The sequence below is a fragment of the Alligator mississippiensis genome, chromosome 10 (assembly GCF_030867095.1).
Source record: "Alligator mississippiensis isolate rAllMis1 chromosome 10, rAllMis1, whole genome shotgun sequence".
In the NCBI taxonomy this organism is placed as follows: domain Eukaryota; kingdom Metazoa; phylum Chordata; order Crocodylia; family Alligatoridae; genus Alligator; species Alligator mississippiensis.
The window spans coordinates 72,281,641-72,295,590 of NC_081833.1; the positions used below are offsets into that span (position 1 = coordinate 72,281,641).

The window sequence follows — 13,950 nt, forward strand, 5'->3', positions numbered from 1 at the left end:
ACGGAGCGGGGGCGTGGTGTGGAGCGGGCGCGTTTTGTTTGCGTTATCATGAAGGTGGGTGCTGCCCCTTTCGAGGCCGCGCGCGTGCGCACTGCTCCCTGCCTGTGAGTCATGAGCCCTGTAGTGCTGGGATGTGGTAGGGAGTCTCCATGGGAGGGGACTAAGCTGAGGGACTTTCCTCCCCCCAAAACACTACATAATTGCCCTGAGGGGCTGCACCCCCCCCAAAAATCACCATATAATTGCCCTGTGTGGCTGCAGCTCCCCCAAAATCACCATATAATTTCCCTGAGGATCTGCACCCCCCCCAACACACCATATAATTGCCCTGTGGGGCTGCATCCCCCCCAAAAACCACCATATAATTGCCCTGAGGGGCTGCATCTCCCCAAAATCACCATATAATTGCCCTAAGGGGCTGCATCCCCCCCAAATCACCATATATTTGCCCTGAGGGGCTGCATCTCCCCAAAATCACCATATAATTGCCCTGAGGGGCTGTATCCCCCACAAAAACCCCATGTAATTGCCCTGAGGGGTTGCACCCTCTGCAACACACCATATAATTGCCCTGGGGGGCTGCCCCCCCCCCCCGCCAAGACACCATATAATTGCTGTGTTCTGCTATGGGGATTTCCCAGGTTTTGGGGCCTTGCTGGTTGCCCCCGTCCCCTCTTCCTGCTGCGTGTCAGGGGGGTGTAAGCCTCCCTCGGGGGTGTCAGCTGCAGCCCAGGCTGGGGACGGGGACTGGGCCGGGACCAAAGCCGGAGGTTCCCGGCTAGAGGGTCTTGCCCCTGCGCTCACAGTCGGATGATGCCTATTTGGGGTCAGAAAGGAATTGCACCCCATGGTCAGACTGGTACGGACTGGGGGGGTTGGTTTCCTCCTCCGCCTGGCATCCCTTGAGTGGATAGTAACAAGCTTTTCTAGAAGCAGGACGTCGGCTGCCGTGCGCGATCCCCCTGGTTTACCTGCGGCGGGTTAGGGCGTTGTGTCTGGTGTTGACAGTAGTTTTACAAAGCGTTTAGATGATGAATTCGTATAGGATGGCTTGGAAAGGTATGATCCTGCCTCAGGCAGGGGGTGGGACTAGATGACCTCTCCCTCCCAGCCCTGCTTTCCTGATTTCTATGAGCCAGGGTGTTGTTGCACCCTGGGGTGCTTTGAGATCCTTTCAAGTGTGCTGCACTGTTAGATGGGCACATATGATTCACCCAGAGATTTCAGATAGGAACCCATAGTGTTTAACACATGCCCTGCTGTGGGCTTTCCGAGCTTTTGGCAACAAAAGGATTGCTTTATTATTTTTCTGTAGTAAAAAAAAAAAAAAAAGAGTGAAAACGAAGAGCTGGTATTTTCCAAGGGGGGCCCTCGAGCCAATTGAGAGATGCCTTAAGTCTAAAATTGGTTAAGAACTGCTGCTTTAGATGTTTTGAGGAAGCACAGCCAAAGGGTTAAGCAGCTGTTTACACACGGGCCAAGTGATGCTTACTCTGCCAGTTTGCTGACTGCAAAATAAAAGCTATAAATGCGCAAAGAGACAAAAGCAAGGTCAGAAGGACAGTGCCGAGAGGGGCGGGATGTTCCTTGGATCTGCGATCTCAAAGATTTATGAGAACGTTATTACCTGAGTAAACCGAGAGATGCAAAACGGCTCATTACAACTTCCCAGTTTCAAACCAGGGATGGTGCTTTTCTACTGCATCAGCAGAGCTCCCACTTATTTCTTCCATTATTAAGTCGGGGTCATTGATGTTTTTTCAAGCATTGCTGCTTAGACTGGCCTGGTTTTGTTCAGTTCCTTGTTTGTACTCGGGCTTCGGTACTGATTATGAGACCTGAGAGGGAAAACAAGCCACTTCTTTTGGAAGCTAGGAGTTTCCCCATTCTATGAATAGGCATTAGAGAGTGAAATGGTTACTTAGCAGTTTTCCCATGTAATGTTCAATAACAGTCTGATTAGGTCCTTCTACAGAAACCAGCTATATCACCTTTTTATTTTTCCCAAACACAAATTTAAGGTCAAATCTATTATAATATTTAAGGCAGACAGTTCTTTTTCTTTTTTTTTAAACATTTAACAAGAAATAAAAATATTTAGCAACCTCTCCTATTAGAACTACAAAGTCCTCAAGATCGAGTATTCAGTAAAGTTTCTAGCAGCTCATGGAGTTTAAAGCTCACTGCTGGCACTAGACTCTTTACTGTGACATATTTTTCCTGCAGATGGGAGAACTCAATTCACAGAACCTGACGTCTAGGTAGTGAATGAGTGCATGGATACTCTCACCGCGTTATTGCCGCTTATTACATAAGAAGTTGCATTTTGTTTCCAGGGGAGCGGGTAGATGACATACAAAGGAATAGGTGCACTCATTGAACATATACAGGGCTTGTTTTAAACATAAATATTACCCCTTTTTAGAAAGAATCTGTTAACTGACTCAGCTTGAAGCAGAAATCGACTATAGGAGTCCTTATTATGGACTTGGGCATAACATCTCTGCACTTCCTTTAACATACTTGATCCCAGCTGTTCAGGAAAGAGGATATAGAAGGCCATTTCTAAAGCATGCTCTTACTTTTTTTTTCTGTATAGATAATTCTTAGGAGAGGAGGCTGTTCATTGCAGCCATGTAAATTCATTATGAAATCCTTAGCAAGCCTAAAACCCATATTCTGAATACTTGTGACCACTGGAAATCCCATAGTGATTTATTTGCAAGCATGTTAACATGTGTTAATTCAACTGATCTCTTTCTACCACCTTTAATGAAAAGAGCTCTGCTTATACCCTCAGTTCAAATGGATGCATAATTCTTCACTTCCATTCATCCTCTACCAGAGATGACAAGATGAAAAAGGACACATGCCAAATTGATATCCCTGAAGAACAATATTAGAACAGTGCTGGCTCGATTTCAGACTTTGTAAAAGATACTCTACGTTGCAGCAATCAGTGCGCTATAAATTAATGGGACATTAGTATGAGTCAGAACTTGTAGAAATTAAAGGTTTGTTTAGAGAGCTGCCCAGATTGGTCCAAGAGCCACAAGGTGGCAGTGCTGTGCTTGCAACCAAAATTTTGAAAGTCAAGTAAGTCATCAGACCCTTGAGAAGGTTGCAGTCTTCTGTGACACCAGACTTGGCCATTCACCCATGGCAAGATAGTGAATTTTGATGCAGAGTGAACAACAGGAGCAGGGGAAAATGAATATAGTTTCATGTAAAAGAATAAAAGACTTTATGCCACCTTTGCAAATCCTTAGTCCCATGGCTAGTATATCTTCTAATTTGGAGTAGACTCAAGGATCCTGTAAAGTTATGCCCATTTTCCCTTGGTCCCCAGAGGCCGTTCTGGCAGGAAGAGATTGCTAAACATCAGCTATGCTCTGGATCTTCTTCCTTTTCTTTAGTCACAGCCATTGGTTATGTCCACACTGCTCACCGCAGGCTCATCTCAGCCCATGCTGTGCTCTGTACCACTGCATCTAGACTGTTTTCAAGGCCCCAGCTACTTATCTCCACACTACATGGCAATATTCAGTAAAGACATGCCTTTGCAGCCGCTGGGCTGGCATGAAGTCATTTGGGTTTTCTGTACCTGTTCCTTCTGTAAGGGAATTCCCAGGTAACAAGAGACCTTGTGCTCCCTTTTATCCCATGACAGACAACAGCAGAGCTGATCAAGGGGAGCATCTAAATGTGCGTTTAACTGCACAGTAGACTAATTTGCTTTGGTGTAAAGCATCACAGTCTACACGTGAGATGCTATTAGGCTGCAGCAAACTAATTTTCAACACTGTAAGAGAGTACCATTGGGGACAGTATTATCTTATGGTGGTGAAAAGAACTGCACGTAAACACACGTGTAAACACTGACCTGGGTATAAATTGTGCCCAGTTAGCCCAATCAGCAGGGGGCCAGACCCCTTCCTGCTGCCTAGCCACACGGCCCCGCTCTTTGGGTACTCTCGTGCCCCAGGCAGCCCCGATGTTTCCTGACACCGTGACTTGGGTCCCAGAGCTGTGGCAGAGCCAGACACAGGCACGGGCGAGCCGGGTGGCCGCCCGGGACCCGGACAGAAAGGGGGCCTGAAAATGGTAATTTTTTTCCTGTTGTCTGATTATTATTATCATTATCTCTGGCGAAGGGGGGCCTGATACTAAAAGTTTGCTCAGGGCCTCCAGGAGTTGAGGTACGGTACTGCTGCTGTCAACCCTGGGTCTCCTCCGCCCCAGTTCAAACTGCTATTGTCCCAGGTATACATGTAGACACTGCGCCTGTGAGTCATTAACTCTGGCACAAACTGCACTGGAGTTTATTGCATTGCATTAATAGCACATGTAGATGCACCCTACAAGGTTAACAACTAAACTACCTAGCTTTTCTGTCATTCTGCAAATAAGAAGTTATTCTTTAAAGTATATTTACCACTATTTTGCCCAGTCTAGATTCGATCATCTCAAATGACAGAACCTCCCTCAGTAAGAAACAGACAACAGATGAAAAGACCTTTAAAGGCAATTGAAGAAAATGCTGTTATATTTTTTTAAAGGGAAGAAAACGGAAGCCACGACATTTTGGAGAGATGTAGCCAGTCCTGTGCATTAGCAATAAATATATATTTATTTGCAGAGCCAAATAAAAAATGGTTTTGTGGAGTAACTACAGCAAAGAAATTATATTCCTAGAGATGTTTATAGGCTTGAGTACATCAGAAGTTATTTCTGTATTGCCTTGCCAAGGCTATAGAAAACCTACATTTCCAGAATGAAAGCCTGGTTGTAGCTGAACAGATAAATACTGTAAATAATGTTTCATTGCTAGCATTACGTCTCTTGAAAATGAAATTCCAGATTGAATTCCAGAATATCATATTGCTTCCTACAGTTGTTATTACAAAGAAATTAAAGCTGACCTCTCCACCTCAAATTTTAAACTATGTATTTAGCAGCCAATACATTTGTGTCATGCACACTTAAATGCCTAACTTGACACATTTGACTGTGTTGTTTAAACTGATCTTTGTCTTGAATGTGAGGTAATCTGGATTGTTTCTTCCTCCTCGGACCCATGCTGACCTAATCAGAAGCTAAAAGCACCAGCATAACATATATACAGGTGCAGGCATATATCAAAGCACTCTCAGGTTTTGGTGGCAGCTGAGCTTTTCATGTATCCTCAGCATAGACCTTATTCTGCTTCCTCATGGAGTGGTCATAGGGTTAGTAGTATTGAAGACCAGCAGGCAATGAAGCCTGATCCTTATAAGCACAGAACAACAGGTAGTGGCTACCTCAAATTGATTAATATTAACTACATTAATAGACACACATGAGGAATACAGCGCTCTTGGAGACTGGAGGGAGAGATCCTGTGAACTACAAAAGTTGATGGTGTGTCCTCAGCAGCATTTTCATTCCCTGTCATCTCTAGCACCTCTAGAGACTAAAACATAGATCTGCTTGATGGCACACATCACTTCCAGGCTTTGGTTCTAGTGAACTTACACTTTAGCATTATTCAAAATGTCCTGCATTTAAAATCAAGTGGGGAGAAAAAAACCCAGTATTTGCTGGTGCTTCTCACTTTTGATTACAGATCATTCTAGTCATGCCGCATGGTCAGGTCTGGGACTCTTGTGAATGGGACCGTGTTCATCCCTTGCAAGTTAAATCTGATAACATGAGTGAGGTTATTATTTATTATTTATTAGTTCTAATGGAACTGCAAAGAAGGAGGTGTCACACTTGTAACTAATGTCCCAGGTTTCATGTTGTGTGCTAATTGTTATGGGTTTCTAAAATTCACCTATAGACTTAAAACACTGCTGAAGTATTTTTTTTTCAAGTTGACATTCAACCAGAACAACTGTAAGCCCAACCCACAGATCCCCTGTGTAATCTGAGCTCTATAAAACAGTACAGCACATCTGTTTTGACCATAAAAGGCATAAATAAGCTAACATGCTGATGTTCTCATAAGTGTATCCTTCAGCTCTGCATTTAGACATCTCCTGTGGTTTTCTCTGTGGCATCCACGATTTTGCTGATAGCTTACCTGATTTGCCTTTTCCTTTAATGGGATTGCCATATATGGTTAAAAAAGACAGTCTCACTGTGAATCAGAAGCATGTCCTTAGGTAGTCACAAAGGAAGTTCTGGGTTTTGCAAGAGGCTTTACACTTCTCTGTACAAAAAACATTGTCGGCAGCAGCTGACACCCTTTTGCAGAAGTAGAAAACACTTAATTTGCAATTATTTGCAAAGGAAAAGTTAAAACATGTGAGGAGAGCACGGTGAGCACTGCACTTGTTATGTATCATAGCCCATCAGGGAAGAGGCATCTTGTTACCAAAAAACAGCATTTTACATCTACAGCAACATATTCTTTGGTGAATTAAAATATAAGCATGGTATATACTGCATGGTATGTATTTATAAAGGCCACTCTAAACCATGGGCTGAATTTAATGTATAGAAGCATTGCAGAAAGCCTCTGTCTTATTACTTAGTATTAAAATACTGCCAATCATCAGACACTTAAAATTTACCTAATAATTATGTATATAGTTCAACCAGTTCAGTCCTTGAACTGGAAGCAGCTATATTGTTCTCAGCAGGCTCTCTCAAGAGTCCATTTTAAATGAGGAGAGAATGGATAAGAGTTTCATTTAAAATACACTCTGGTTGCCAAAGTACAAGGCATCTGGGTCAAAATATTCTCTCTGATGTTCAGACCTCAAGACCTTCACAGATGGTCACAAGCATGTGCGGTTGCCATTGCAGCTGCTGTTGTGTGCACAACTGTAATCGTGTATGCAATTGTGAAAAGCTTTCTTGTCTACTTAGCGGGAAGTGGGGGGCTTCTGTTAGCAGAGAGAGAATTTGACCAGGACACAAGCATGATGTCTCTTACTCCTCTGAAAAGCTCCAAAAAACTTATGATGTTTTCAGGTGTTCTCAGTTTTATATCTGCCAAGAAGCATAAATATTGAAATTTTGAAAGAAGTTCATCAGAGTCTATGCTGCTTGATGACTTCACAGCTGAACTAATCTAGCTTCACGGCAGTCTATCCCTGTTGTTCAGTGTTTTCTGTTATCTTGCTGACATTGCTATAAGAAGGAAATGACTGTTCCAACCACTCCTATTCTTAGTGCATTTATTATATTCTGTTATTTGTGTTTCTAGAAACATATAATGTAGGGAAGGAAATAAACTTATATGATTAACATTACCTGCTGAGGGCTATATTCTCTTTAAAGTGCTTTTCCATTATGCTGGGCCTGAACACTCCTATTCTTTTCATGCTAAAATCCATTAAGGATTCATTCTTTCCCAAATTCTCCTCAAGTCATTCCACATGCAGCAATAAAGCTTCTATTTCAGTTGAACCGTCTAGTTTGAGGGTTGTAGCACTTGGGGGCAAAACCATACACCCAAAGTATCATTCACCACTGCCTTTTTCTGGAAGTTTGGTTTTTGATTTATTTTGCCTGGTTTTTGATCCCCATGGCTACAGATCCGGGAGGAGCCAGGCTGGGCTATTTTGCCCCAAATGGCAAAATTTGCCGCACACCAAAGTGCACGTCCGGGCACGTGCGCTGAGGCAAAAAGCCTCGGCTCAAATTTACGCTGCTTCTATTTGAGCTGCTGCAAGCGCAAGTGCCTGAAAGTGTGGATGCGCCCTTTGAAAGCTCAAAGAGACAATGAGGAGAGGCTCCTCTCCGCTTCTTGGGAGACTTGGGAGCCTTGTGCCATTCGCCCTTCCTGGAGAGCCATGGCAACCAGGAACAGGAGATGGGACCTTATTTGAAGGGTGGGCGGTCTTGTATATAGTGGGGTGTGAAAAGGAGGATACCTCAGGTCCAGACCCATCTGAGCTGCTGTGGCTGGCAGGGTAAGTAGCTAGCTCAGCGCCAGACAGGGAGAGGAGGGCAGGGGTGCTTCCTCCCAAGGGATACTACTTGGCACAGCTCAGGAAGGAACTGCCTTGGGGTAGAATAACTACTTCCTTTTACGAGTAGACACGTTATGATATGCCTTGTTTCATGAGTAAAGTATCTCGATCCATTCCACATCATAACAGAGGTGTATTGTGCCCCCCTGCTGAAGCTGGATACAACTCCTAATTTAGACTCACAGAAACCCAGTGAGGTCCACAGTCTCCTTAGTTTATGTGAGGCAATAAAAGCAGAATAGCTTAAGTAGCACGCCCCAAGTCAAAAGGAAAGTCTCTGAAAGAAAATGCAACCACATATCTTGACTCTCAGATCTCACCGCCAACTACCTTTCTCCTGGTAATAAAAGGTGTTCTTTTGTTACGGCATGCAGTTTTTACATACGCAGGTTTTCTTTAGATTTCAGTTGAATCCTAGCTCTAAATTAGTCAACATTCACAATGTTTACAATTGTTCTACATAACTGCAAATCAACAGAACCGCATCAGAGTCAATAATGGCACAAATTGAGTGGCCTTCAACAAGTCATTTAAACTTCCTTTGTCTGGGTTGCCCTCAAGGATATGGAGAGGATTAATTACTGATTGTACAGCATAAGTGCTTTTCAAACGCTATTTATTATAAAAGCATTATATTATACAGGAAGTGATGATCAAATAGCTCTATAAATAGTCAAGAAGAAGCCTTACAAGACAATCTATATAAGGAATGATGCGCCGGGCTTATATTTCACTATAACTTTTCCTCTGCCTAAGCAGCCTCACATTCAGAAGCCGTATTTCAGTACAATCGTTAATGTAATAAGAGACTCAGCTCTTGTTATAGTTAGTGCTATGGCCCATGTCTTCCCAGCTGGCTAGGTTGGGCTCAGCATAAGAAAGACCTCCAAGTTACTCTTGCTGCTCCCTGAACCAGGCTTCTACGTGTTTCTAGGCTGCTCTGTTTCATACTGGGTGTCACAGGGGCCGTTCCAGTTATCAGAGATTTCCTGGACACCACGTTACTAGGTGAGGTGGAGACTCTGTGTCACTTGAGTAGTACATAGTAGGCCTGAGGGTTTGGCTCTCTGTTTTATGCAATCATTCCTGCCCTGACATGACAGCGCGTGTCATAAGGATGCCTGAGAACAAGCTCCTGAAACAGGTCCTATACTTCCAATGCACCAGTGGTCACCACTCTAGAAGTGGGCAAAAGAAAATATTCAGGGACACCCTGAAGGCCAAACTGAAGAAATGCAATATTAACATCAATACATGGGAGATTCATGCACCGAATCTTATGCAACGGTGCCATGATGTAGGACAAGGCATCAGTCTTTTTGAGCAAACTCACTTTGCTATGCGGGTAGATAGATGAGAAAGACAAAGGGAAAGAGCTGTGACTTGACATCATCAGGACCCATTCCTTCCTCCTGGAACTGTTTGCCATGTCTGCAGGCAACCATGTGGATCTCGGATCAGCCTCTTCAGTCATCTCTGGATTCACCGATGACTTCCCTGCTTACTGGAAGACGGTCACTCTTGTATCAAGGGGTTGCCCACATCAATGCAATCATTCATCCAGTATATGCACTAACTGCTGCCACAGCAGCTCTCTCAGAGGAGTAATCCCGTCAAAGATCCAGGATCACATGCATCCCTTCTTTGGAAACAATCAGGGGCATCACACCAGGGATGAATGTACAACAGCGGTGGGCAAAATGTGGCCCGCAGGCTGGATGTGGCCCGCCAGGCCATTCTATCTGGCCCATGGAGCCCCTAAAAAATTTAGAAAATTAATATTTATCTGCCCCGGGCTGCCTGTCATGCAGCCCTCGATGGCTTGCCAAAACTCAGTAAGCAGCCCTCCACCCAAAATAATTGGCTGTCCCTGATGTACAACTACTCACATGAGTAAGCATGAAAGGACTGATTTAAAGAGAGATCAAGTGAGGTTCTAAGTGGTATAGGTACAAACAGATAGGCAGACAGAAATGAAGGTAGAAAAATTAAGGCCCAGTTCATACCTAATGAAATCTCTCATGTATACAGTTCTGAGTTTAACTCGATACTTCAGTGTGTCTCTTCATGCCACATTAATCATGTTCAAAGCAAGTTTGTTCAGGTCCATAGGCCTGTGTTAACAGCTTAAATTATAAGACTCAACTGAATTCTGGGATTCCCTCATTCTTGAGTGTTTAACACTCTTTCAGTACCGTTGTTTGATAGCAGATATTTATAAATCATTTGTGACTTAAATTAATCCACAGTTTGAGCCCCAGAGAAGAGAGCAAAAACCTTGTAGAAGATAGTCTTTGCTTTTACATTTAATATACAGTAAATTTAATATGATAATTCACCTTGTAAGCAAGGGAACATTTTTGAAAATACTTTCATCAGTGCTATAAATGATAGCTAAATGGTAGACAGTCACATGTGGCTATATTTCCTACAAGTTTTCTGCTTATCACAGACTAGGTTTGATTGCAGTATATCAGTTTACTTCCTATATCACCTAATATGTTTCTTCTTATTTGTAAATAACTGTAATAAGTGTAGACGATAAAGGACTGACCAGGTGCTGTCAACTGTAGCTGAATGAAAGGAATCGGAGGGAGAGAATTCTGTTTTCCTGTGACTATAACCACTTCTTAAAAATGATCAGGCTCCTTGGTCCTTAAAGGCTTTCTATAATTGGATAAGATTTTTTTTTTCTGTCCTAATGAGGGGGTTTTCCCTGGAGTCTTGTGATTCACAACTTTATATATTTCCTTCTATAATACTGCACGGTCAAAAGCTAGGGATTATTTGGCCTCCAGTGGGAAAGGCAGTTCTAATTTTCTCAGAGAGCAGCCTATATTTCTGCTGTTTCACTTTTCGACATGGAGAATGTCATCAGTATGTTCCAGATTTTTAGATCGAGGCACGGGCATACCTGGTTCTGAATAAAATACCCTAGGTGTGTCTGTAAGTGGCCAGCGAGATTTCTAATGAAAATGAATTTGTCAGTTCCAAAACTATGGACATGCCAATAATAGGGTAGGAGTGCAGCAGTGTTAAACTTGAATCCAGCAAGGAAGAGGTGTGGGAGTGGGAGTGGGAATCTGGGGTAACATTCCTGAAACCTGTTTCACCCTTGTTTGCTTCTGTCTCACACACTGATTCACTCTCTTTCTCCAAACAGTGGGAGAAAAAACCTTACAAACATTTTAGACTTGCAGCTATAAGTAAAGGAAATCTTTTTCAGCAGGACAGCTGTGATTCTTGGCACAGCATGGTATTTACACCCACCATGTAACAAGAAACCAGTGTTTTGTCATCTGCTGCATGGTGAACTCTTGGGCTTTGAAAAGAGGCTTGAGGCTCAGAAAGTGACAGAAAAGGGATCCATCTTCTCAGAACCATTGAGTTAACCAGTAAATTCCCTGCTATTTTGGTTTTCCTGCAACTAATACTGCAGATCCACAACTGTTACATATAGCTCTTTTTGCAAGTCAGATGCTGTAGCTTCTTCTTTTAGTGAATATATAGTTTAAATTTTGTGTTGATTTGCTTTGTTCAATGCAGTTTATTTTCCATGGTATTTTATCTTTTCTCACATGTGACTTACACTTTTCCTTACAAGTTAAGGGTAGAACGTGTGCTTCTAAGCATATGGTCTATTCACAGGCAACGTGTAAGTGCTGCCAGTGGGAGGGCATACCTCCATGCCGCCATCGCTGCCCCCACTGTTGCCGGGCATTAGGTCTGGCCTGGCTACATTCCCATGCCTCACCGTAGGTACAAAAATCATGCCACCGCCACCACTTTAATTTCTGCCAGGCCCTGGCTCTGGCCAGGCTGAGCCCAGTGCCCTGTGTCCCACTGTTGTCACAGTAATCTGGGGAGGCACATGCCTCCCATGCCTCCCCCAGTGCATCACCAATATGTTAATCAGAAACCCAGGAATTGTCTTTCATTGAACAAATGTTTGCCACCTGATAGCACCCTGACACACCTCAGGTGAGGCTGACTATTAGGGTTCCTGACAAAAGGACTGACCCTACAAAGTATATTTGTACAATGCGTAGTGCCTTAGTAGGCTTGATTTCAAAGTCCAAGTCATCATTCCAGGTATCACTGGTAAAAGTACCTCTTGACAGATCATAGATGTAGCCAGTTGTCACTGATTGGCTAAAGCTGCAATCCCTGCTCCAAAAGTTAAACTACTTTCCCCAAGAAGAGAACAGAATGTTCTTAAATACTATTCCTTTTGCTCAAGGTACCTGTGAATTGGGATATTTCAGCTTTTCTGGTAATTTTGGAATCATTGGTTAGGAACATGTCTAGTTTGAAACACATCACCAGGGATCCTGGTTTTCTCTGACACCCTCCTCCTCCCCTAATTTTTAGATTTAAAAAAGTAACCTCAAATCCACATTTTTCCATGGTTAAAATGAAACACCACTATATATACATATATACATATGTGTGTGTGTATATATATATATGTGTATATATATATATATGAGTGGTGTTTCATTTTAATCATGGAAAAATGAGAATTTGAGGTTGCTTTTTTAAATCTGAAAATTGGGGATTTTTTTATCAGAGAAAACTAGGATTCCTGCATATCACAGCTCTTTCCTTGGCTCTGGCTGTTCCTCCTGGGTTGGCTAAATCTGATTCCCAGTGGCAAATAACATCTGAACCCTGGCATTTCAGTGGATAGATCTGCCAACGTGCTAGGGGAAGTAAAAGACTTCAAAGTTTGGGAAGCCCAGACTATAAACAAGAGAGTGTGATATGTTCTTCAACCAGGTGTAGTTTTGTAGTGGATCTTATCTCTTTGCTCCCTAATTTCCAGTGTATGTTTCATGTGCCCCCTCTTTATCTTTCTGCTCATCAAAGTGAAAATATCCTTATTAGCACTGATCTCAAAGGTAAAAGCCTTGAATTACAAACAATCCTGAACTGAGGGGTGCTTGAAGACCAGTTGTAAATTGTCCAGGTTGGGCACTGTTGTAAATTTTCCACAGGCAACAGGCAAAGCAGGCACATCCAATCTAGATTAGGTGCATTTTATATTATGGGAATAATGAAAGAGAGAATGCATCTCAGAGACAGTACAGTGTGTACTACTCAGCTAACAAAAGCAGCCGTCTTGAACCAATTTGGGCCATGCTCTCTGGACAGAGTTAAGGGTAGAAGAGAGTGTGGTTAAGTAGATAATGTGCTAAAGTGGGAGCCAGGAGACCTTAATTCTCTTCCAGTTCTGTCTCTTGCTGGCTGGGTGACCTTGAGCAAGTCAGCTCTTCTCTTTCCTGTCCATTGTTCTCTGCCTTATCTATTTAGATAGCAAACTCTTTGAGTCAGGGTGTTACGTGACCAGGACATGGGTGGTTGAGATAGGGTCAGTAGAGATCAGAAAACAAGCTCATGAGCCATGAGAGAGGACGTCAGGGATAAGGCAGGTAGCACGCAGATAATATTGGTGTTGAGCAGCCTGCAGACCATTGTCAAAGGTGGGCTTAAATAACCAGTTGCCCTTTTAAACCAAAGAGGTGATGTCATCAGCCTGATGCATCACCTGGTCAGGTATTGCTAGGGTGCCTGACACAATCACTGTCCCTACAAAGTATTTGCACAGCGCCCAGCACAATGAGATCCTTGGAGCTCTTGTGTAATGCAAATAGTAACAATACAAGAAGAAAGGAACCTTGCAGGTTACATACCTACATCACTACATCACGGTATCACTTGCCGTCTCTTCTCCTTCTTAATACTACTGCTTCCTTCTCTTATGTGTATCTAACATTCCTGCTGTGCCATCATATGTAATGCACCGAAAAATGGGGAAAAGTCACACAAAGGGAGACATCCTGATTCCAGAAGAGTAAAACGTAGCAGCAAAAACATAATGAACACCACCAAAATAGTCTTTATAAGTGGGAGTGTGGAGGTCACTTGCAATGTTGTCTTTTGCATGCTACTTTGTACTACTCAGAAAGAATAGGCTGTTTCTATG

General features: G+C 43.0%; 1 long non-coding RNA gene across 1 annotated transcript in view; it reads left to right on the forward strand.

Moving 5' to 3' along the window:
• Positions 1-5: 5 nt before the first annotated feature.
• LOC109283365 (uncharacterized) overlaps positions 6-13,950 on the forward strand; it is a 29,422-nt gene continuing 15,477 nt past the window's right edge. Inside the window, exon 1 of the long non-coding RNA XR_002090516.2 lies at positions 6-54. This is a non-coding gene — a long non-coding RNA (uncharacterized LOC109283365). The remainder of the gene's footprint in view (positions 55-13,950) is intronic.